Genomic DNA, 25,928 nt, shown 5'->3' on the forward strand with positions numbered 1-25,928 from the left:
TGATGACACATGACAACATCACCACTATCACAGCAGTAGCAATAGTCTCACGTCAAGTTAAAATCCGTGGGTGGTGCAAAGCTTTAGTAAACTCGGCTGCTACGCGAATGGAGGTCTTCTGAGAAGGGCCTGGGGATGGGCACCTGTAAAATTCGTCACTAAAACCTTATAAAGCTCAGTTCTACGTTGATACACATGGACTTTCAATGAATTGGAGTTAAGTGATAGCCACTTTTTTGTTTTTATTTTAGTTGGAATTGACTGAAAGCCACATTTATTAACTGGTAACTATTCCTTTAGTCTTTGCTGTATTAAAATTATTGCATTGACTGGCCTACTGGCATGAAGTTGTGCTGCAATCCCAAAGGCACCTGGTCCAGGCCACCAACTGTTCCTTGGAAGAAGAATAGGCAATCTCCTCCTGTGCTACTAACTGTCTCTGAAAACACACCAGAGGGTCAGCTATGAGTTGGTTCTGACTCTATGGTATATGACTATGACAACAAAAACAATGAGGACATAAAACTAAGCAAAAGACATGAGTCATATTTTTAGTGCCTTGAAAACTAATACCAGCTACCTCTTGAACTACACTTAAATGAATTACTCTTCCCTTTTATTGTTACATACCATTGAATCATCCAGGACTCATAGTAACCATATAAACAGAAGATAGAAACTTTGATCGGTCCTGCATCATCAATACAATCTCCATCATGCTCAAGCTTATTGTTTCAGTCTTTGTGTCAATTCAACTTGGTAAATGTCAACCTCTCTTTCGATTATCCTCAGTTTTTCCTTGAGTAATATCTTTTTCTAATGACTGGGCCTCCAGATAACATATCCAAAGTATGAGAGACAAAGTTTCACCATTCTTGTCTCTAAAGAGAACTTTGATTTCAGTTACTTCAAAACAGATTTATTTGTTTTTCTGGCAGTCAAGATTCAATTATCTTTGCCAATATCACAATTTAAAGGCACACATTCTTCAGTCTTCCTTATTCAATATCCAACTTTCCCTTGTATAAGAACTAAAAGTACTGTGTTTGGGTCAGACATACCTTAACTTTTAAACTGACATCCTTGCTCTTTAGTACCTTAAAAAAAAGTGGTCCTTGACATCAGGTCTATGCAATACAATAATGACATCTTTTGATTTCTTGTCTGTTGCTTACATGGATGTTGAGTTCATTGACGGCTTCCTTCTTCAATCTTTTTCTTCACCTATCATGATGCTGCCTGTTGGTCCAGTGGTGAAGATTTTTGTCTGTTTGATGTTCCATACTGAAGGCTGTATTGTGTCATTTGCATGAGCCAAGTTGTTGATTATTCTCTCTCCAATCCTGAGGCCATATTCTTCTTTATATAGTCCAGCTTCTCAAATTATGTTCTCAGTATACAGACTGAATAGGTATAGAGAAAGGACACAATCCTTACACACACCTTTCCTGATTTTAAACCTATATATTATTTCCTTATTCTGTACCTAGACAATTAGTTCAAATGACTGCTTCTTGGCCTATGTGCAGGTTTCACAGGAGCACAATTTAGTACTCTAGAATCCAATTTTTTTAAATGTTATCCATAATTTTTTATGATTAATAACATGGCCAAATGCCTTCCTATGATAAATAAAACACAAGTAAACATTTTGTCTAGCATTCTCTGCTTTCAGCTGGGATCCATCTGAGATCTGCTATCTCTCATTGACCAGCCTCTTCTGAAATCAGCTTGAATTTCTGGCAGTTCCCTGTAGATGTACTATCCCAGCCATTTAAAAATAATCTTCAACAAGATTTTACTTGTTTGTGATATTAATGGTATTGTTCAATGACTTCTATACCCTTTTGAATCACTTTATTTGGGGGAATGGGAAAAAATATGGGTCGTTTGCAGTCTATTGGAGAGGAAGTTGTCTAAATTTCCTGAATAGCCTAATGGGCCCATCCAAGACTGCATTTGTTTGCTGAAGCACTTTTAACTGGTATTCAAATCCGGTTCTAGAGTCTTAATTTTTGCCAATGCCTCAAAGCAGGTTTCCTTTCTTCCTTAAGTATAATTCTGTACCATTGGAAAGAAGTCATCTCCAGCTGAAAGAACTGAAGGAAAAATATTCAAGCTTCAAGTTGAAATACTGAAGGATTCTATGAGAAAAATATTGAATGATGCAAGAAGTACTAAAAGAAGATGAAAAAATATTTGAAAAAAGAAGACAGAAGGAATATATAAAGTCAGTGTACCAAAAAGAATTGGTTGATGTTGAACCCAACAAAAGGTACTATTTTTGCAGTTTTAGCCATTTGTCATTTTTCAGAACAATTCAATGGAAGTAATGATCCAACTATATACTTTTAAAAAAAAAGCAGGAGTGGCATCCACTTCCTAAACAACATTCCTCTGGAAACTCTATGAACTTTGATAAATGTCGATAGCTGTAGAGGGGCTTCATGCCTTTTGTTCTTAGGGTTGCTATGAGTCATGCTGGACTCGAAGGCAGTCAACAACAACAATAACAACAGCACTGGTTTATTTACAAAGTTCATATACATTTCTTAGCATCGCCCTTCCACCCATCAAATTGTGTGACCCCATATGCAACTATATACTTTTTATAGCTTAGCAAATGGGATCCTTAGTGCTGACTGGTACTTAGAACATAAAGTCAGGTGTGGAAGTCTGGCCCAATAGTCTGCATCCTCCACCACCTGTATTGGGTTCCTGTGCCAACTCACTCTATATTAACCAACTTTTACAACTCTTTAGAGTTTCCTGACAACTGCGGATCAATTCTTCACCCATCACGCAGAGTTAAGTATGAACTACTCTACAATTGCAAGTACATGCAACATCAGAGTCCAAAGGCTTGGTTCTTTCCATCACCCAGAACTGAACTTGACTGCCAAAAGAAGAATTAATGAACCCCTATTAGACCTTTGAGAAACAGGGAACCCCACTGTAGGAACTTAACCTGAGAGAAGCATGAATTCATTTCAAAACATACCTGTGTTAGAATGAGGATGATAGTGTAAAGGTATTTTTTTTTTCGTTCCATTGAAGTTATAATGAAATATACTTGATTTCAACTTAGGTTTTAAAATTTAGCTTGAAAATTATGGAAGCCAATACAAAGATCACTAGAAATTTAATTTGTAAAGAACCCAAAATTTTGTTTGACAGAATGTTTTAAAAATAGGAAAAAATTAGATAGAATCTTCTTAATACCATTTAAATCTCTTTTACTTAAAGGTAGGAGAGAGGCTGTGGTCAATGCGGCACAAATTCTGGTCAGCAGTTCAGAGAAGGACACTTTAAAAAATGTATAAAGATCACAAAAGTAAGGTTTTCATTAGGTCAAATTAATTCATTTTAAAGAACTCTTTTATTTTGTAAAGTATTTTTTCATTACTTTTCTTCCCTGTTAAATCACTTTGACTTCATAGAATTATAAACTATAGACTTTTTAATTTATGGAATATTTTTTATCCTCATTTAGTTATAAAAGAAACTCAAACCAAGAAACAAAATGGCAACCTTATGTTGGTTCCTAAACTATTCTGGTTTTATTAATTTGTTTTGCTTTCTGTTTTGTTTCTTATAAGTATAGTAAACCCAGACATCAGCCCACTGACTAAGAGAGTCATACTAATGATATATATGAATTGTTTACGACTCTGTGGAGTTTAAAAAGGAGTTGCCTACCTAAGCTACAGACTGTATTATATATAACTCAGAGAATGCAAACCCACTTAGAATATATATTAAACCTAAGGCTGAGACAAAAGTCATTATTCAAAAAGACATACGTAATTTTGTTCAACTCAGCAAGGCTACTTCCTTCACTCAGGTGCAGCTTCAGTATAAACTTCAAGGTGAACATAGCCTTTTCCCGATCTTGCAATGTTCTGTGAAATTATAAACTACTGAAGTAACTAAGGTGCTTTTTGATGCTTCAAATTAGGATGATCATATATGTTCTCATCATGATGGCCTTTTAATCTATCCTGGGCCACTCTGTGTGGTGTTGGAGAAAGTCACTGACCATCCGTGGACTGTCAAAAGTATAAACAAATATGTCTTGGAGAAGGGGGTGCAGCCAGAATGCCCTTTAGAGGGAAAGATGACGAGGCTTCGCCTCACAGGCGTCGTGCATGTTGGCAGGAGGGACTATTCCTTGGAGAGGGATATGGTTCATGGAAGGCTGGGCGTTCGGTAAAGGAGAGGAAGACCCTCAACCAGGTGGGTCGACACAGTGACTGTTGCAATGGGCTCTAGTGTGTCAGGAAGTATGAGGATGACACAATATAGGACAAGGTTCAGATCTATTGTTCATAGGGTCACTATGGGTCATGCTAAATTTGACAGTATATAAAAACAACAAAAAAAGTCACTCTGTTTTTTCTGTGTTCTTACTATATTGTTTTGGAGGTTGATAAACCAGAAAATGCCCTAAATCAAAGGAAGGAAAATATGAGTTATACTCCTACTCTTGAAATTAATCTGACAAGTCTTAATCTTAAAACAAACCCCACAAACAAAAAAGACACCTAACTCAAACTTATTGCCACTGAGTCAGAACCAACATAAGGAGACTGCCCTATGTTCTCCATTGCAGTTGATGAGGGACTCGAACCACCAGAGGAGCAGCCTTTGTGTCAGAAGCACAACTCTCTGTGGACTTTCTTACTTCACCTATAAAACAGGAATAATGACAATTTCCTCCAGGTGAGAAATGTTTTTGTGAAAGTATATAAACTATATAACCTAAGCCGTATGGCTAACTTTAAGCTTGGTAAGGGAGGACAGAAGGAGAGTTGATGCCTTTGAGCTGTGGTGCTGGAGAAGAGTACTGAATCTACCATGGACTGCCATGAAAACAAACAGATTCCTCTTGGAGAGGATTAAACCAAGCTACTCCTTGGAGGCAAGGATTCTGGGGCTTCGTCTGACATACTTTGGACATGTTGCCAGGAGGGACGGGTCCTTGGAGAGGGACATCATGCTTGGGAGGGTGGAGGGACAGCACAGGAGGGGAAGACCCTCTATGAGATGGATTGATTAGGTGACTGGGGTAATCGGGATGGGCATGTCAGAGGCAGTGCGGTTGGTGCAGGACAGAGCAGGGTTTAGGGCTGTTGTGCATAGGGTCGCTATGAGTCGCAAATGACTAGATGGCACATAAAAACAACAACAACAATAAGTGCTGAAAAAAGGGAAAAGACAGCAAATCGGCTTTTTCTTTGTCTAAGGGGACAATGAGGCCTCCTGTAACTATTATATGTGAAATTACTTCAGGTATCAATTAAAAAAGTAGTCTCTGGAGGAGCAGAATGCACACCGTCTGAGAACTAGTTAGAAAGGTAGATCATATGCCCTATCATAAATCAAACAAACAACCCACAAATTAAAAACCTCATTCTGCTGTAAAGCCCAAGTGGCTGATGGAGCTGTAGTCTTTTGGTTGGCAGCACAACAATTTAGAGACCTCAATCATGTACCTTATTATTTTGTTATGGTTGTTTGGTGCCATCAAATTGAGCATGACTCCCAGTGACCCTATGAACAACAGGGATGAACTGTGCCCTATCCTGTGCCACCCTCATCATCTCTGACAAACTCGAGCTCATTGCTACAGTCAATCCATCTTATTGGGGATTTTCCTCTCTTTCACTGACCCTCCACCTTTTCAAGCATGAAGTCCCTTTCCAAGTAATAGCCTCTTCCAGAAACATGCACAAAATATGCGAGATGAAGCTTTGCTCCCCTTGCCTCTAAGGAGTACTCTGGCTGCCCTTATTCTAAGATTTATCTATTTGTTCTTTCACCAGTCTATGGGATATTCAGTACTTTGCTCCATTATTCATTACATGATTATTCAAAGACAATAATTGTTCTTCTGTCATCTTTATTTATTGTCCAGTTCTCAGATATATAGTGACTGAAAGAACATAGCTTGAATCACTCACACTTTAGTCTTCAAACTGACATCATTGTTCCTCAATAATTTGGAGAGATCCCTGACAGTGGGCTTGCCCACTGCAATATGTCTCCTATACTCCTGACTTCAAAGGTATTGATTGTGAACCTGAGTAAGATGAAACTGTTGATCGTTTCTATCATTCTCCATCTATCATGAGGCTACATTTAAGTCTAGTAGTGGTATTTTAGTCTTCTTGAATGTATTCCATAATGACCAAATTTTGAAGTCAGAAATCTATCAAACATGCAATCAAGAAGCATTAATAATAATGCTGAAAAGCAATGAAGTCAGTCTAGAGACTAAGGTGTGCCAGATACAAGCCATAGTCTTCGCAGTTACAAGCTATGCATCAGAGAGCTAACAATAAATAAGGAGAGTAGAAGAAGTGATGACATTGAGCTGTGCTGTTAGAGAAGAGTATTGAACACACCATGGACTACCAGGAGAACAAATAGGTCTGTCTTAGAGAGGGTGAAACAAAGTTTCACCTTGGAGGCAAGGATTTGGAAGCTCTGTCTCATATACTTTGGGCTCATGGTTGGGAGGGACCAGTCCTTGGAGAAGGTTGTCATGCTTGGAAGATGGAGAGGCAGCACAGGAAAGGAAGACCCTGGATGAAAAGGATTGACATGATAACTGAAGTCATGGGATTAGATGTGTTGGAATCAGTGAACTGGCTCAGGATAGGCCAGGGTTCAGAGCTGTTGTACACAGGCAACAGAGCTGTTGTCCCAGGCAACTCTATGGTGCATAAAAACAACAACAACTTTTTGATACTCTGCAGCAAGCATTTCTAGTCCTCCTTACTTTCATCAAGCAACGTTGTGTCATCTGCATAACATAGGTTGTTGATTAGCCTTTTCTTAATCTTGATGCCCCATTCTTCTTCAGAGAGACCACCTTCTTGAATGATTTGCTTAGTGGACAGATAGAATAGGTATGGACAGAAAATGTAACTTTAACACTCACCTTTCCTGATTTTAAATCATGTTGTATTCCCTTGTTCTGTTCAGGCAACAGTTTTTTGGTTTAGGTATGGTTTTCATATAAGCATAATTAAATGTTCTAGGATTCCTGTTCTTCTCTATGTTAGCCATAGTTTGCTATGATCCATGCAATCAAATGGTTTTGCATAGTCAGTAAAACCTAAATAGACATTCTTCTGGTATTCTCTGTTTTCAGTCAGGATCCATCTAACATAAACAATGATAACCCTGCTTGTCATGGTATCTTCTAAACTCATTTTAATTTCTCAGCTTAACTTCTGGCAGTTGTTTGTCAATACATCGTTTTAGTGATTTGGGGGGTGGTTTTTAACAATATTTTGTTTGCATGTGATATTAATGATGCTTTTTGATAATTTTCACTTTCTGTTGGATCAACTTTCTTGGGAATGGGAGCAAACATAATATGGATGTCTTCCAGTTAGTCAGCGAAGTAACTGAACTCCAAATTTCCTTGCATAGTCTAGTGAGCATGTCAAACGTTGCATCTGTTTGTTAGTTGAAACACAGCAATTGGTATCCCACTGATTCCTGAGCCCCCTTTTTTTGAAGGCTTTGCCTTCAGTGCAGATTGAACTTCTTCCTTCGTTATCATTGACTCTTATTCACATGGTACTTCCTGAAATTTTTTTATTTTCAATTAATTATTTTTGGTGTAGCATTATGCAGATGACACAACCCTGCTTGATGAAATTGAGGAAGACCTGAAGTGCTTGCTGCAGAAGGTCAAACACTGCAGCCTCCTACATAGATTGAAGCTCAACATCAAGAAAACAAAGATTCTAACCACTGGGCCAAGAGGCAGCATCAGTATGGATGGTGAAGAGATTGAGATAGTTAACAGTTTTAGTTTACTTGGCTCCACAGTCAACACTCTTGGTAACAGCAGTCAGGAAATAAAGAGACGAATTGCATTGGGAAAGTCAGCTGTGAGGGACCTCTCAAGAGTACTGAAGAGCAACGATGTCAGGCTGGAGAGTAAGGTGCACCTGATTCGGGCTATAGTCTTCACAATTATGTGCTATGCATCAGAGAGTTGGACAATGAGTAGGGATGATAGAAAGAGAATTGATGCCTTTGAGATTTGGTGCTCGAGAAGAGTATTGAATACACTATGGACTGCTAGGAGAACAAACAGGTTTGTCCTGGAGAAGGTGAAGCCAGAATGCTCCTTGGAGTCAAGGATTCTGAAGCTTAATCTGACATATTTTGGGCATGTTGCAAGGAGGGACTGGTCCTTGGAGAGGGATATCATGTTTGGCAGATTGGAGGGGCGGCGAAGGAGAGGAAGACCTTTGATAAGATGGATCGATTCTGTGACTGGAGTGGTGGGAATGAATGTGTTTGAGGTGGCTAGGTTGGCACAGGATAGAATGGCATTTAGAGCTCTTGTATGAGTGGCAAGTGACTCAATGGCACATAACAACACAACAACAGACTGTAGAATCATTCCATCCTCCTCTGCTGGATCTTGGGTTTTTCAAGATTTTTCTCATAGCATCTCTCAATATTGCATCAAGGCTAGAGGATTTTTTTCCCAGTTCTGTCAGTTTAAGAAAAACAGAGAATGTTAATGCTTTTTATTACCGAATTTTAGGTCTCTGCATATTCTGATATAATAATTTGTCTTTTTACACTGTCCTTTGAAATCTGCACAGCTATTTTTTTTTTGCATCTCTTCCTTTGCTTTTCCTTCTCGACCCTCTAGTGCCATTTTTATAGTCTCTTATGACACCCATTTTGGGGTTTGTTTTTTCCCTCCTCTGTAATGACCTTTTTTTCTCTTCATGGATGATGTCTTTGATGCCATTCCACAACTCCCCTGATCTTCAATCACTGATGTTCAATGACTCAAAACAGTTCTTAAAATTATTTTAAATTTAGGTGGAATAGACTCAAAATTGTGCCCATCATACATGAATTAAATTTAAAACTCTTGGATTAGATGTGGAGTCTCAACATGATGTTTTGACAGGCTCCCTTTGCACCTTTGAGTCTGATGCTAGCTGAAATTTGACAACCACTTATCTACATTTTCAACATCTGTGGTTCTATCTTGTGTCTGAGATTGAGGTTGGAGTTAGCAAACCCTTGAGAATAAAGATGTAACATATTCACTTTCCATCTCTCCATTTTTATGCTATGCATGTGAGTTATTACTTTACTTTTTATTTATTTTAAAACTCTGAAAAATATTAACCATCTTCATGATTTCGTTAAAATAATGGGGGGATGGGTGAACTTCCCCCCAGAATTTACTCTTGTTAATGTTGCTATGCTTACGTACATTTTAAATGATGAAACAACGTGTAATCCATTCAGAAATATTCCCATACAAAAACAAAATGTTTAGCAACTTAAAAATACATTTGGCATTTAAAAATGATTATTTTCCATTATGTCTTTTCTGTAAGTTTGAGAAGATGATAGTTTTTCTGGGACATTCTTGGCGACTTTCTAAGGCTATCTCTGGACTTCTGACACTTTCAGCTCCCCTGGTGATACATTCATTTAAAGCATCACTTCTAGCCTCATTGCTCCTCTCCGCAATCAACATACTTGCCTTTATAGGATTGTTTATATAGAGCAGAAAATGTGTAGGGATGAAGTAATGAATAGGAAGATGCTATGAAAGGATATTAAGAAAAGAGAAAGTAAGAGCAATATAAACCCACTCACATCATAAGGAGAGATGAAGAACACTGTCTTTGTGAACTATGTACGCCAGCTGACATAGATATTCCCCAAGAACCCAAGACTATGGCCCTTTACTGAGAAGTTCATTATTGCCCCATCGGAACTGACTTGTTGCTGACTCTTCTGTGGGATTTCAGAGGTTGAAAATCACACGGGAAGAGAGTGCCCATCTTTCTCCCTCAGAGTAGCTATCTGGTGAATTCCAGCAGTCAACCTTTAGATTGGCAGTGCAACTCCTTACCGTCTAAGCCACTCTCAAACCGGGAAGTAAATTTATCTCTGTAGCCAAATTTCAACCAGATAAAGATTTGCCTTTAAAGTGATATACAGTAATCAACCATGAGTCGAAAAGGGCAGCTTTTGGCCAAAAACAAAGCTCAGGAGGCAGGAAGGTAGCATGAAAGATGGGTGAATGGAAACAAGGAGCACTGGGAGGAAGTGCTAAGTGTGCCATTATGTCACAGGCATTACACTCAGTCACATAATACATGTGTATAACATATTGAATAGAAAACTAATTTTCTCTGTAAGCATTCACCCAAGCCACAAATAAAACAAACAAACAATAAATAACCAAAACAAAAACCCCCCCACACAAATAAAAACAAGATAATAGGAAGGAGAGTAAAAGAATACCAAGAAAATTTTAAAATTTTGAATATTTGGCACACTGTCTCGAAATTGAAGGAGATGAGACTTACTCTAATGGTCCAATATATAACTCCACTTCATGCTGTGGAGTCTGATTTGACTGATAACTAGTCCTCCATTAGGTTTCACAGTACAGTCACATGGAGGTGGGAGGAGACTGTCCATCTTTCCCCGATAGAGCAATTGGTGGATTTGAACTGCAGCACAACTTCCTTAACAGAGCTCCTACCAGAACTCTATAATCCAAGGGTTTAAGATAACATCTCTAAAGGACAAGATTTGTCTCATAACTTAAATACAAACATTTTCTTGGAAGATGAGGAAGGGTCTGGAATGACCTGTGTTAGAAATGGAAATGAGCAAGGAGTTTGTAGATGTCCCAGTTGTTTTTTTGTTTTTGGTTTTCATTTGAGTAAAGCAATAATGTAATGAAAGCCTGATTGAAGGTCTTTCCCTCTTTCTCCAACTCTCTGCCTTTCCACGCATAGTATCTCTCTCCAACGAATGGCCTCTTCTAGCAAGATGACCGAAATCTGTGATATAAACCTTCGTCATCTCTGCCTCCAAAGCCTAAGCCTTGGTTTAAATTATAACATTGTAAAATGACTACTTTAATGAATATTACTTAGTAGTGCATGTCTCCTTTATTTACTTGTGGTTTGTTTTGTAATTAAAGATCTCAGAAATCTCAATGGTCATGGATTTGTGCCATGCAAATAAAACAGGAGGAGGTCGACTCCAGTTCCTAAAACCTAACTAAACCCACTGCTATTGAATTGCTTCCCACTCACCATGACTCTAGAATTTCTCCATAGGATTTCTAAGTCTGTAACTGTTTTCAAAAGCAAACTACCATATCTTTCTCCCACAGTGGAGCTGGTGAGTTGAAACTGCCAAACTTTCAGTTAACAACGGGGTGCTCTATCCACTGTACCACCAAGGCTCTTTGTAGCATCCTCCTGACACTCAAAATATTTACATTTCCATCTAGTCTCCCTTACAGTTTTACATTTTATGCTTCTAATTCTTCATTACTCTGCATCACGCCTATTCACATAGCTTCTCTTTTTTTCATCTTTTTATTATGTTTATTACACGATTTGATATTTGACATGAACATCATTTATCATCCCACTCACAGAACAGAGTGAATGTGGAAACTCTGCTAGAAAGACATAATGTGTAAGTAGGGGTCATTCAGCAGAGAAAGGAGGATGGAATATGAGTGTGACAAAAGGATGGCAGGATTAAGAGTTTCTCTGTCTATTCTGCCATTTTTAACTATATGACTTCTTGCAGAAGTCATTCAATTGTTTCAGGTTCAAGTATTCAATCATCAGTTGGCATAATTCATGTGTATTTCATGTGATTGTTTATAGGGTTTTCAAAGCCCTGTTATCTCATAAATGGATAGCCAATTCTGTGTCTTAGTTTGTCTTAATCTGGAATCTCTTTTAAAATCTGCCAACTGTGGGTGACTTATCTGGCATTCAAAACACCGGTGGCATAGCTTCTAGCCCCGCAACAAGCCACAGATTACTCCAGTACAGTAAATTGACAAAGTGCTGTACTAATAAGAGTAAATGATAAGCAAGTATATACACATGTAAACTATAAAGTATTGTTGTTGTTGTTGTTGTATGCTGTTGAGTTGGAGCTGACCCATAGCAGACCCTCCAGCAGGTTTTCAGAGGCATGAGAGGAGATTTCCCATCCTTTTTCTGCAGAACAGCTGGTGGATCTGAACAGTGCTTTCAGGACTGCAACACAGCTTCTTATGACTAGACCACATGTAAAATTATCATCCCAATACAACAGACTGACAGACAGCAAATCAGGCACAAGGATATCATGGTCAGGGCTCAGCTGAGGTTGTTGGTGGCACCAAAAGATAGGGGCTTAGATGGGGACCTTAAGGCTTGCGTGGTTGGTGGCTTGGCTCTGTGTTTGGTGCCCATTGTTCAGCACAAGGTCTAAAGGCCACAAGTCCTTTGCATCCAAAGGGTGTGGGGAAGGTGACTCAGTTGGCTTCCTTAGTGATGGTGCTCTTCCTCAAAGCCCAAAGACTCAACCAGACCAGGGAGGAGGTGACTCAGCTGGCTTTCTTCATGATAGGACCCTGTTTTAAGGCCCAGGGTCCTAAGAGGCAGGGGGTGGGGGGTGGGGTGGGGGTGTCAGAAGAACAAACAGATATATCTTGGAGAAAGTGCAGCTAGAATGCTCCCTATAGGCAAGAATGGTGAAGCTTCATATCACATACTTTGAACATATTGCTAGCAGAGGCTATTCTTTGGAGAGGAACATCCTGCTTGTTAAGGAACGTCAGCAAATGAGGGAAAAACCCTCAATGAGATGGATTGACACAGTAACTGCAGCAATGGGTTCAAGTAAGTCAAAGATGGTGAGCATGGTACAGAATAGAATAGGATTCAGGTTTGTTGTCCAAACACTTGGAGTGGTTTTCAACTCAACAGCATTTAACAACAGCAACAACATTTTACTTGGTGATTCTGAAGATTAAATATATCAAAGTTTTCCACATGTGTTAGATCTTGTTATTTAAATATTTCTTCCAGAGATATCAGACCCTTCATTCTACTTACACTGCATTGTAGGCCTGTCCACTTCCACAAATAGACACATAGATTTTCAAAGGCATGACATCAATAATGCTTGTTTAAGTGGCAGTTCAATTTTATTGCTTGTTTTGGCTGTTTGTTTCTAGCCAACTTTCAGAGAATACTGCCAGGGTTTGGGCAAACTCAGCAATCTTTCACTAAAATGCATTTGCACAAATTCCTCACTGATCTATTTCAACTATTTCAGATAATATTTCCCCCCTTTTCTAAAATTAATTTTAATGAAAATTTACAGAGACTTTGGATTTCCATTCATTCATTGTTGCACTTTTCTCCCTGCCCAACCTCCCCCCACCCTACTTCATTCTTCTCTTTGAAAATAAAAGAAAAACTCATTCATTGTTTTACAATCCCTCCTCCCAAGTCCACTCCACTATGCAGCCTTCATTCTGGACTCCTGTCATGACAATAATACTTAATCATACATCCCTTTCAAACAGTTTTTCAGATAATATTTGAGATAGCCTGGGTGTTGACTGTATATAGTGGTTAGAGTTCTCTAAAACCAACTTTATGAAAAGTTTGGCATTTACATTTTTATTGATTTTCCTAAAACAAATTAAAAACATGTATCTGAATGAAAACACATTTTGTATTTGTGATTTTGAAGGCTAAGCAACAAGATCTAATTTGACATTTTGAAATCTATATTATTTATAGTATGAAAAGAGTGTGTGTGTTTGTGTGTGTGTGTGTGTGTGTGTGTGTGTGAACAACTCTCTCAACATCATGAGAGCTGACCCAAAGCTAATTTTCCATTGGAAATTTCTCATTTGTCTCCTGCATCACGCGCGCGCGCGCACACACACACACACACACACACACACACACACACACTCTCTATTATATGCAAGTATAATATGCACTTATTTCTCATTAATTATCAGTTTGGTATTTATGAATGAGCAAATAAATGAATGATCACATATAACATAATTTTGACACTCCCACTTTGTAAACTACATAGAGCTTTAGCCTTTTTCTAAAGTGACATTTAGATGCCATTTCTTTTCTAACACTTATTATTTCTTTCAAAGTTTATATATATCTTTGTTGTTGTCGTTATGTGTCATTGAGTCAGCTTACAGCAACCCTACGAATAATGGTTTTGAACCTTGATCTATCCTGAGCTAACTTTTCTGTCACTGACACATTGTACCCCATTGCCACATTCACTGTGTCAATTCATCTACTCTCGAGTCATCTTCTTCTGCGCTTACTCTCTCTCTTCCCAAGCACGATGTCTTTCTCCAATGACTTGTCTCCCCTGGTGACATGCCAAAAGCATGTGAGATGGAATTCCAAAATCCTTGTCCCCAAGTAGCAAACTGGTTTAACTCCTACAGGACAGCCCTATTTGTTCTCTTAGCAGTTTATGGTATGTTTAATACTTTCCCCCCACCACTACAACTCAAAGGCATTGATTCTTCGTCTGTTATCCTTATTCAGCTCTCAGAAACATAGCAAACAATTGAAAAGTCCATGGCCTGAATCAGACATACCTTATTCTCTAAACTGACCTTGTTGTTCTTTAGCATTCTGGAGAGGTTGTTGAAGGCATATTTTCCCAATGCAGCTTGTACTTTGATTTCCTGACTCCTGATGCCGAGAATGCTGATTGTGGATCTGAACATGATGAAATCATTAACAACCTCAATCCTTTCTCCATTTATCATTATACTACCCATTGGCACAGTAGTAAAGAGCTTTGCTTTCTTGATGTTGAGATGCATCTACATTGAAGGATGCAATCATTGAACTGCAACAAACATTTCAAGTTCTCCTCAGTTTCTTCAGGCAAGGCTGTGTTGTCTTCATAACAGTTTGTTGATGAGTCTTCCTCCAATACTGATGCCACATTTTTTTTCTTCATAAAGTCCAACCTCCAAAATGATCTGTTCTGCATATAGATTAAAAAGGTATGGGAAAAAAAGGTATGGAAAAAGGATACATCACTGATGTACTCCTTTCTTGATTTTGAATCACGCAGTGTTCCCTTGTTCTGTTCAGACAACAGCTTCCTGGTCTTGGTATAGGTTTGGCATGAGCATAATTAGGTGTTCTGAGATTCTCAATCTTCTGAATGTTAACCACATTTATTGTGATCCACACAGTCAATTGTCTTTGCATAAACAATAAAACTCAGACATCCTCTGGTACTCTCTGTTTTCAGCCATAATCTATCTGACAACAGCAATGAGATGAACTGTTAAGGGATGGGACTTGTAGATACAGTAAAGATAACAGTGTATATTTTTCCTTATATGTTCTTGGTCTCACGTCTCCATTCTAAAACAATTGGAGGTTGTAGTAGAGGAGAGTTCAAGTGGACCACCGGCTGAGTGAACAGCATTTCTAATCACAGAATGTGTCCTTTTAAACCAGATATTCCTTCAACTTCACTAATCTTTGCAACTGTCAATACCCAATTATGTGACAAGTTGGGAAAAAAAGAAAAATTGGTACTATAGTAAAAGTTGACTTCCATGTTACTGTCTTCTTAGTACAATTGCATCACCGGGGTGGAATAGTATGTGTACTTCAACACAACAGCTGAAGTCAGTTATCTAGTTGAGGTATATATATTTTGCCACAACTATGATACAATGGTATTAAAATGACAATGCCAAGGAAGTCCACTTTTCCTTAAGCATTTATATTATCACTCAGTAAGTCTCTCTTCTCAGAAAATATAGAAGTGCTGGACCTGCTCTCAGTGTCAGCACATTCTCAACGTTCTAGTTCTCACTGCAAAAGATAATCAAGGAGTACTGAAGAAAGGGGGTAAATACCATCAATGACAGACATAGAGGTCTCAAAGTCTCAGAATAGTGGGGATTGCATACCTGTGAGTTCTGGTGACATACACACTATTGACAGGGATTCTTATCTAGTCAAGAGTATTTCAGCTATGTTTCTGGGACACAATCTTTATAAATAACATAGTCTGTTTTAGTCGGGTATTTGTTAGTAGAGGAAGTTATAAATACATGTTAAAACGGATGCATGTTAACAATGCAGATAACAATAATGATATTAGATGAAAATAAACCACTTTTCTGTTCATCTGTGAAAAGATTATTATATGTTTACTGCTCTAAAAATATAATTTAAGCCTAGAATATTAAAAACTAGACACTAATCAGATGATTATCACACTGGTATACTATTAAAGTGGATCTTTCAAATAATGCAGAAAAAAAGACATTTTATTAACATTGTACATAAAGAAGATAATTTAAAAATCATTTCATGAATAATCCCTAAAATATAAATTTCAGAATATAAACTAGCAATGCTGACATCTCTCAAGCTAAAATGATAATTTTTTGTAGTTTGAGTATGAAAAATGCTGTTGCAGTATATTAGACTGATAATAATGATCAAAATGAGAATAGTAAATCTACATAATTGTTGTAGACAGAGGTAGAGATCATTTTGCTAGATGTAATTTTGACAGAGATTAAATAATCTCTAAGATTTTTTCATGTTTCTGGTTAAAAGAATTTTCTCATGAACAACACATGAAAGCATATAAACATATTGTTTTCAATTTTTTTTGGTTTCTGACTTGTGAAGGAGCATGCTTTTTCTTTAAGCAGTACTTGCTAGGCATATTTGTGCAGAAATGACAATTTTATAGATTCACTCATGATTTCATGACCAAAAATTTAAGTCATGTAAAGCATTGAAATATAAAACATCAAAGAAGACTTTAAAAATGCTTTTTCATGAATGTACAAAACAAAATGACTTATAGTCATTATCAGGAATAGTTAATGGTTTAAAAACACTGAATTGACAAGGAATTTGGGAATCAAGCAAGAACTCCATGAGGAAAGATCATGACTTCTTTCCTTGTGACTTGCAATTTAAATAGAATTTAAACACAGGCATTTTAAGCACACTACAAGATCTTATTGAACTATATAGTATAAAATGACTTTCTGAAACAATATAAAGAAGTCTTCTAGAATTCTTAAGAACTTGGAATGCTACCTTATCATTTTATGTCAAACTCAAACCCAGAAACAGGCAAAAGCAAATCAAAGTAAACAGCTTTCCTCTGCATTACATTTTTATATAATTTTAAAACACTGGAAAATGACTCTATTCATTATATTTTAGATTGAAAATGTGAATACAATTGAGAAATTTAGGAGTGCTTTTAAATCTAAGTTACAAAAAACGAGTTTAGGATCTACCTCTCACACACACAACCAAATCAATACAAATCTCGTAGTTATAAGCTTTATAGTAGAAATATTTTTTTTAAAAAAAAGAACATTTAGAAGTAGATTATTTACAGATAGAAAATTAATTCTATTATTTCTTCCAGATAAATGACTTTCTGAAAAGTTTCTAAATAAGCTAATAAAACAATATTTTAAGACTTCGTTTTAAAATAATAGCATTGCTTGAAAAGTTCAGAATTTCAGCAACTGACAGCTAAATACTACATTAGCAGTAGATCTAAAAATACAACTGCAAATCGTCTCCAAGACAGCTCTGGTGGCATTACAGTTCTGACAGTTACAAGTTCTCTACATAATGCAAAATCCAAGGCTAAATTCACCAACGGTACTCACATATAATTCTAAATTAGTTGACAAACAACAAGAACCAGGCAACTCACATATATTTTGAATAGCGAGCAGATTCTAAGATGGTGTAGAAAGATTTAAAGTCTACGTCAATTCTGATTTTATAGTGAATGCAGCTAAGAGTGCAATAATTAATGATGTACTGAGTTATCTGATTATACTAGGTCATGAAAAAAAAGAAGCGTAAATCTATTAACATGCTGATCTTTAAAAGCAGAAACTTCTCGTTCTTTACCTCTCTACACAGTCCCAATCTCTCTTAACAATCCTTTTAAAGATACCTTCGAAGAGCCTGAAGCAGATTTGCTATTGGTCCAACATTCTACGTCAAAACACAATGTCACCAGAATTAAGTTCATTGGCTGATGAGTAACAAAGCCTGTTCCAGCCACAAAAGCTATGTCTAAAATGGAAAGCACAAAAATGGAAAAACATAATATTTTCCAAATAATCTGGCAAATATTCACACCAACGCTCAATAAATCCCTTTTTCAAATTTGTTTGTCATACTACATAACATGTTGTTGTTATGTGTCGCTGAGTCGCTTGCGACTCATAGTGACCCTATGTACAACAGCCTAAAACTCTGCTCTGTCCTGTGCCAAACTCACTGTCTCGGACACACCCATCCAGATTACCCCAGTCACCAAATCAATCCATCTCCTAGAGGGCCTTCCCCTCCTGCGCCTGCCCTCCCCCCTCCCAAGCATGATGTCCTTCTTCAAGGACCCGTCTCTCCTTAAAACATGAGCAAAATATGTCAGAGAAGCCTCAGAATCCTTGTTTCCAAGGAGCAGCCCGATTTAACCCTCTCAAGGATGAATCTGTTTGTTTTCTTAGCAGACCATGGTACCCTCAATACTCTTCTCCAGCACCACAGCTCAAAGACATCAATTCTACTTCTATTCTTCCTAGTCATTATCCAACTCTCTGATGCATAACAAGTGATTGCAAAGACCATGGCCTGTATCAGACACACCTTAGTATCTGGAGTGACACCATTGCTCTTCAGTACTTTAGAGAGGTCCCTAACAGCAGATTTTCCCATTGCAATACATCTTTTAATTTCCTGGCTGCTGGTGCCAAGAGTGTTGATTGTGGACAGACTAAAACCTGTGAACAATCTCAATCTCTTTACCATCCATCCTGATGCTGCCAGTTGTTCCAGTGGTGAGAATCTTGACATTGTCTTCTTGACATTGAGCCTCAATCCATACTGGAGGCTGCAGTCCTTGACACTCTGCAGCAAGCCCTTCAGGTCCTTCTCAGTTTCAGTTAGCAGGGTTGTGTCATCTGCACATCGCAGATTGTTGATAGATCTTCCACCAATCCTGATACCGCATTTCTCCTCATAGAGACCAGCCTCCCAGATGATCTGTTCTGCAGACAGGTTGAAAAGGTATGGAGACAGGACACATCCCTGGTGTATGCCCTTTCCAATTTTGAACCATGCAGCATTTTCTTGCTCTATTCTGAAGACTGCCTCTTGGTTCAAGTATAGGTTTCGTATTAGCACGATCAAGTGTTCTGGGATATTGTTAAGGAGGAAATAGAACGCATAAATATTGACATACTAGGCATTGGTGAGATGAGATGGACCGGCATGGGGCATTTTGAGTCAGATGATCATATGATATACTACTCCGGAGATGAAAAGGTGAGAAAAAAATGGGGTTGCTTTCATAGTTGGAAAAGCCATTTCTATATCCATCTTGAAGTACAATATTGTGAGTGACAGGATAATATACATATGCATACAAGGAAGTCCAGTGAATACCACTATCATTCAGATATATGCATCAACAACCAGAACCAAAGAAGAGGAAATAAAAGATTTCTACCAACTTTTATAATCGGAGATCGATCGAACATGCAATCAAGATGCGTTGATAATAATGGGTGAATGGCATGCAAAAGTTGGGAACAGAGAAGAAGATTCAGTAGTTGGAAAACATGGACTTGGTGACAGAAATGGAGCTGGAGAGAGAAGTATTGAATTGTGCACAATTAATGACTTATTCATTGCAGATACATGTGGGGTTTTTTTGCTTTTTAAATTTTTTTTATTAATTTTAATAAACATTTACAGAGGTTTTGGATTTCCCTTCATTCATTGCTGCACTTTTCTCCCTGCCCACCCCTCCCCACCAATTTGCTCATTTGGAAGGAAGGAAAAAATTCCTTCATTGGTATATAATTCCCCCATCCCTTCTCCCCCACCCCCCACCCCGAGTACACTTCTCTATGTAACCTTAATTCTGGATTCCTGTGCTAACCATAATACTCAATCATATATCACCTCTAATCTGTTCTTTCCCTCATCTGTTTCAATACAATATACATAATTTATCCAGTTTTTTCTGTCATACCCCCACCCTGATGTCAGACCCATTCTACAACAGTGGCACCATGCGGTATTTATTTGTCCCTTTGTGACTGAGATATTTCACTCAGCATAGTGTCCTCCAGGGTCACCCATTCTGAATAATATTGCATGAGTTCCTTGTTTTTCAATGCGGCGAAGTATTCCATTGTGCGAATATACCACAGCTTCTCTATCCATTCGTTTGTTGATGGGCACTTAGGTTGCTTCCAACTCTTTGCTATTGTAAACAAAGCTGCAATAAACATGGGTGTGCATATATCTGCTTGGATGGTGGTTATGGTCTCTCTGTGGTATATTCCCAGTAATGGGATTGCTGGGTCAAATGGTATCTCTATTTGCAATTTTTTGAGAAAGCGCCACACCTCCTTCCACAATGGTTGCACCACCTTACATTCCCACCAACAGTGAATGAGAGTTCCAGTTTCTCCACATCCTCGCCAGCATTTGTTGCTTGCTGTTTTGTTAATTTTTGCTATTCTTACTGGGGTGAGATGATATCTCATAGTTGTTTTGATGCAAATACATTTTTAAGAGATATAAATGCAGGTTATACATATGGATCTCACCTGACAGTATGCATAGGAATCAGATCGATTACATCTGTGGAAAGAACCGCTGAAGAAGCTCAATATCCGCTGCGAAAACTAGGACAGGAGCTGACTGTGGAACAGACCACCAACTACTCATATGCAAATTCAAGCTGAAGCTGAGGAAAATGAAACTTAATCCACGGGAACCAAAATATGACTTTGAGTCTATCCCACCTGAATTTCAGAGCCATCTCAGGAACAGGTTTGAGGCCTTGAACACTAATGAGCGAAGACCAGACGAGTTGTGGGAGGATATCAAGGGTATCATCCAGGAAGAGTGCAAACATTATTACAAAGACAGAAGAGGAAGAAAAGACCAAAATGGATGTCAGAAGAAACTCTGAAAAGGCACTACATAACATAGGAGAGACTAAAGAACATTATGCAAGTGAACAAACTCAGGCTCATAAGGACAAATACTGCTGAAAACCATTATTATAAAAACAGAAAGATAACTAGTAAGATGTGTATAAAGTCCAAAGAGGGAACAGGAGGAGGAAGAGGGGTGGGGCATCACAGGGTCGTAGAGTGGTGGCTTGAAGGAGGGGGAGAAGGAATTAGGGAAGATCCAATGGACATCTGAAAAGGTGGGGTAATAGTGGGCATACATCAATGGTGATTCATTTTATATGACACAATGTATGGGAATGATCATAAGAATCATAATGATAAGATACCATGTGAATTAAAAAGAAACCCAAAATTTTAAAACAACAGAGATGCAACAAATGACCAATATACAACTTCTGAGAACATATAAAATCTTAAAATTACAAAACAAAGGGTTTTTTTCCATTCTTTTAAAGTTTAGTGACCAGTTTAAAATTAGGTTATAATCTGATTGGAATTTTGGTGGCCTAGTGGTAAGAAACTACTGCATTCCCAAAGTCACAGGGTTCAAATCCACCAGCTGTTCCACGGGAGAAAGATGGGCCCTCTCCTCCCAAGTGGTTAACTGCCTCTAAAAGTTCTCCAGATGGCCAGCTATGAGTCATTTCTGACTTGACAGCACTTAACAACAATAAACAATCTGATTAAGTGTATACATTCCATAATGAGTACACATGAAAGAGGGAAGCTACCAAGGAAAAGAAAGAAATCTCTTGAAGGTTGAAAAAAACCTCAACCTAAAAATTTATCTCAATAGCTTGTTAAACAGCAGTGATCCCTAAAAGTATTTACAAGCCTTTAGAATGAAATTATTCTCATTTATATATTTGAGAAATTTGCTTGATTTGAAAGTAGAAGTAGAGCATTTCATAGTCTTCTCTATAGTCATTGACATTTAGTCTCTCAAAACTGATTGCTTTAGATTCCATGCGAACTATCTACATGATCTGTAGCTTTTTTTCACAACAAAGCAGGCATTTAAAACTTTTGTTATATAAGAACCAGCTTTACTTTTGATTCAGAGATAATAATCATACATGAGAATTAGAAAATATGGGCAGGTCTGTCCCAAGAAGTAGAAACAATGTTGTTGTTGTGTACCATTGAGTCAGAACCAACCCACTGCTGACCTTCAGTGGGTTTTCAGAGGCGTTTAGTTGCACAGGTGAAGACTGCCCATCCTTCTCCCACAGAGTAGCTGGTGGTCTCAAACTGTGTGCCTTCAAGATTGCAGCTCAGATTCTTGCCACCAGGCTACCAGCGGTCCCTAAATATTATTTTCACGATGTACTTAGGATTGCTAGGAGTGTGAACTGATGTGAGTGTACTTAACCAGAAAAGCAACAAAATTATCTCTCAAACTAAAAAGAATTCTTTGTATATGCTTCTATTCATACTCATAGCTGACTCTCCAAGGCTGTAAATCACAACGGAGAAAATTGCCAATGTTTCTCCTGAAGAACTATTGGCGTTGTTATTATTTGCCATCAAGTAGCTTGTGACCCATAGAGACAGCAGCTCTGAACCTTGCCTTGTCTTGAGCCAGTCTCACTAAATCTGACACACCAACCCTCATTGTGCCAGTCACTGTACCAATCCATTTCATCCGGGGTCTTTCTCTCCTATGCTGCCCCTTCAACCTTATAAGCATGATGTCCTTCTCCAAGGACAGGTCCCTTCTGGCCATGTGCCTGAAGTATGTAAGATGGATCTTCAGTATCCTAGCCTCCAAGGAGAAAATTGGTTTCACCCTCTCCAAGACAGACCTATTTGTTTATAATACTTAGAAAGTAAAGGGACTAGCAAAATCCAAGAAAAATGATCATAGTAAGTAACTCTACAAAAAAGGAATTATTCTGGTGGCCTAAGGCTTAGGAGCTGTGCTTGCCAACTCATAAGCTTGTGGCTCAAATCCACCAGCTACTTCTCAGAAGAAAGATGGTCAATCTGTGCTCATGTGCTTTACAAGCTCTAAAACCTGCTGGAGTCAGATAGGAATCGATTTTGACTTGATGTCACATAACAACAACACAACAGCAACTTAAAAAATGAATTTATGTATGGGCAACATAAAAAAATTAAGTGCTCAAAAACAGCTCTTCTCAATGTCAGCCACAACTTGTTATTTTTCACACAGTCAAATGCCTTTGGATAGTCAATAAAGCACAAATAGAGTTCTTTTGATATTCCTTACTTTCAGCCAGGATCCATCTGAAACAGCAATGTCTCTTGTGTCATGATTTCTTCTAAGTCCCTGTCTATGTACTCTTTTAGCTGTGTTTGAATGATCTTCAGCAGCATTTTGTTTGCATGTGAGAGTAATGACATTTTTTTTATAGTTTTCACATTCAGTTGGATCACTTCTCTTGGGAATGTGAACAAATATTGACCTATTACAATCCTTTGGTCAGACAGCTTTCCTCCAAACTTGCTGTGATAGATTAATGAGCGTATCTATGACTGCATCTGCTAATTGAAACAAGTCAATTGGTATCCCATCGATTCCTGGGGCTTTATTTTTTGCTAATACCTTTGATGCAGCTTCCACCTGGTACTTCCTGAAATTTTTCAGTGTCATTCAATTATATTTGGTACAGTGATTCTGTGTATTCTCTCCATCTTCTTTTGATGCTTTTCTCTATATTGCCCATAGCATATTTCAATATTGCAACACAAGGCTTAAATTAATTTTTGAATTCTCTCAGCTTGAGAAATGCAGAGTGAGTTCTTCCTTTTTTTTTGCTTCTTATCTTCCAATTCCAATTCTCTGCATATTCCATTATAATACTTTGCTTTGTCTGCCCAGAGCTGCCCTTTGAAATCTGTTCAGCTCATTTACTTCAGCCTGCTTTCCCTTTGTTTCGGCTTCTTAAAGCTCCAGGGCAATTTTTAGAGTCTCTTCTGACATTCATTTTTCTCTTTTCCCCCTATTTTTGTAATGACCTTTTGCTTTTTTTCATGGATTATATCCTTTATATCATCCCAGAACTTATCGGTCTTCGATCATTATGAGTCCTTCTTGACTTGATGGCACATAACAACCACAACAACAACAACAACCTCAGAACAGCTACGAGGCTGGTGTATTGAATCCAATCATAGGGAGCACCTCTGAAGAGAGGTCTGGTGATGTGCTTGCAGGAGGTCACAGTCTTGAAGATCCCTTAGAGCTTTTCTACTCCAGAAGCCAGAATTAATGTGAAGATAACGAATAGAATCAACAATCCAAAAACTATAGGAAAACTACATATATAGCTGTTAGTCTGCACACTCTCAAGTTTTGGTAATAATTAACACACCTGACAACAATTTACACACAATATTAAAAGTACTGGAAAATGACAACAATAAAAATAAAAGGATGATGTGGAAAATGTGACAGAGGTAGGAAGGATTCATAAACAAGACTGTACTATTCAGAGGATAAAAAGAAGCTAGGAAACAGGAGAGTTCACCTTCTGCTTGTTAGAATACATTGTTGTTGTTGTTGTTACTTGCCAGCAAGTCACTTGCAACTCATAGCGACCCTATGTATAATAGCTCTGAAACCTGCTCTATTCTGTGCCAACCTCTGACACACCGAGTCACTAAATCAATCCATCTCATCGAAAGTCTTCTGCTCTTGCACTGTCCCTCCACCTTCCCAAGCATGATGTCCCTCTCCAAGGCTGGTTCCTCCCTGCAACATGTCCAAAGTATGTAAGACAAAGCCTCAGAATCCTTGCCTCCAAGGAGCAGTCTGGTTTCATCCTCTCCAGAATGAACCGGTTTGTTCTCCAAGCAGTCCATGGTATATTCAGTACTCTTTTCCAGCACCACAACTCAAAGGCATCAAAGTTCCTTCTATCCTCCTTAGTCACTGTCCAGCTTTCTGACACATAGCAAGTAATTGCAAAGATGATGGCCTGGATCAAGCATACCTTAGCCTCCAGACTGACATTGCTGTTCTTTCATTCTCTGGGGATGTCCCTGACTTTCTCAGTGCAATTCGTCTTTTAATTTCATGGCTGCTGATACCAAGAGTGCTGATGGTGGAGCCAAGAAAACTAGAGCTGTTAAAAAAAATCTCAATCTCTTCACCATCTATCATGAGAACTGAAAGAGAACCTATCTTTTTTGTTTGCCTGTAGCTAAATGTGACTGCAGAGTTGGGTAATTATGACAGACTGGCTATACATAAGATGGAGTCCTGGGTGGTACAACTAACACATTTAGTGGCTAAACAAAAGGTTACAGGTTCTAATCCATTCAGAAATACCTAAGAATAAAGGCCTAGAGAGCTATGTCTAATAAGCAGCAGCTGAACCGAGGTTGCCATGAATTCAAATAGATTTCACAGAAAATATTTTTTGTAGAGATGAAGATGAACAGGCAATTGGGGCCGTGGACAAGAAGATATTGCAAAAGAGGTGCCCACTGTGGGCACTTTCAAAACCCAAAAATCATTGCCATGAAGTTGGAGCTGACTCAGAGATAATCCTTCAGCAGGTTTTAAGAGGCTGTAAATTGCACGGGAGGAGGTTGCCTATCTTTCTTCTGAAGAATGCTTACCTTTGGGCTGACAGTACAGTTCCCTACTAACTACATGTATCACATTTTATCCTCAAAAAATCTGTTTCAGAGAACACTAAAAAGTGTGATTTTCATAGTCATGTTCTATATATTCTGTTAGTAAGGAAGATGCATGTGAAACACACTTTAAAGATTCCAATATTTTACAAAAGTAACATTTAAAAAGATTTTAAAATACAAGTTTGCTCTTTAGTTACTGGCCAGAATAATCCAGATACTGTTGTAAACCCAATGACCAATGTAAACATTAGAAATGGAAATGTAACAATTTTTTTAAATGTCATTTTAATAATTTAAATATAAATTTACTTATGTTTCAAGTTGCAAAATATAAATTTTATCTGCACTCATTTTAATTATCAGCATTAACATTCTTTGATATTTTAATAATAAATTATCCAAGACAAAATACTCTATT

At 38.0% G+C, this 25,928-nt stretch overlaps 1 protein-coding gene across 1 annotated transcript in view; it reads right to left on the reverse strand.

Moving 5' to 3' along the window:
- The window catches only part of HAPLN1 (hyaluronan and proteoglycan link protein 1), a 134,661-nt gene that overhangs the window by 63,808 nt on the left and 44,925 nt on the right, over positions 1-25,928 (reverse strand). The window lies entirely within an intron of this gene.

The sequence above is a fragment of the Elephantulus edwardii genome, unplaced genomic scaffold (assembly GCF_000299155.1).
Source record: "Elephantulus edwardii isolate Elephantulus edwardi_28Jun2011 unplaced genomic scaffold, EleEdw1.0 scaffold00082, whole genome shotgun sequence".
Classification (NCBI taxonomy): domain Eukaryota; kingdom Metazoa; phylum Chordata; class Mammalia; order Macroscelidea; family Macroscelididae; genus Elephantulus; species Elephantulus edwardii.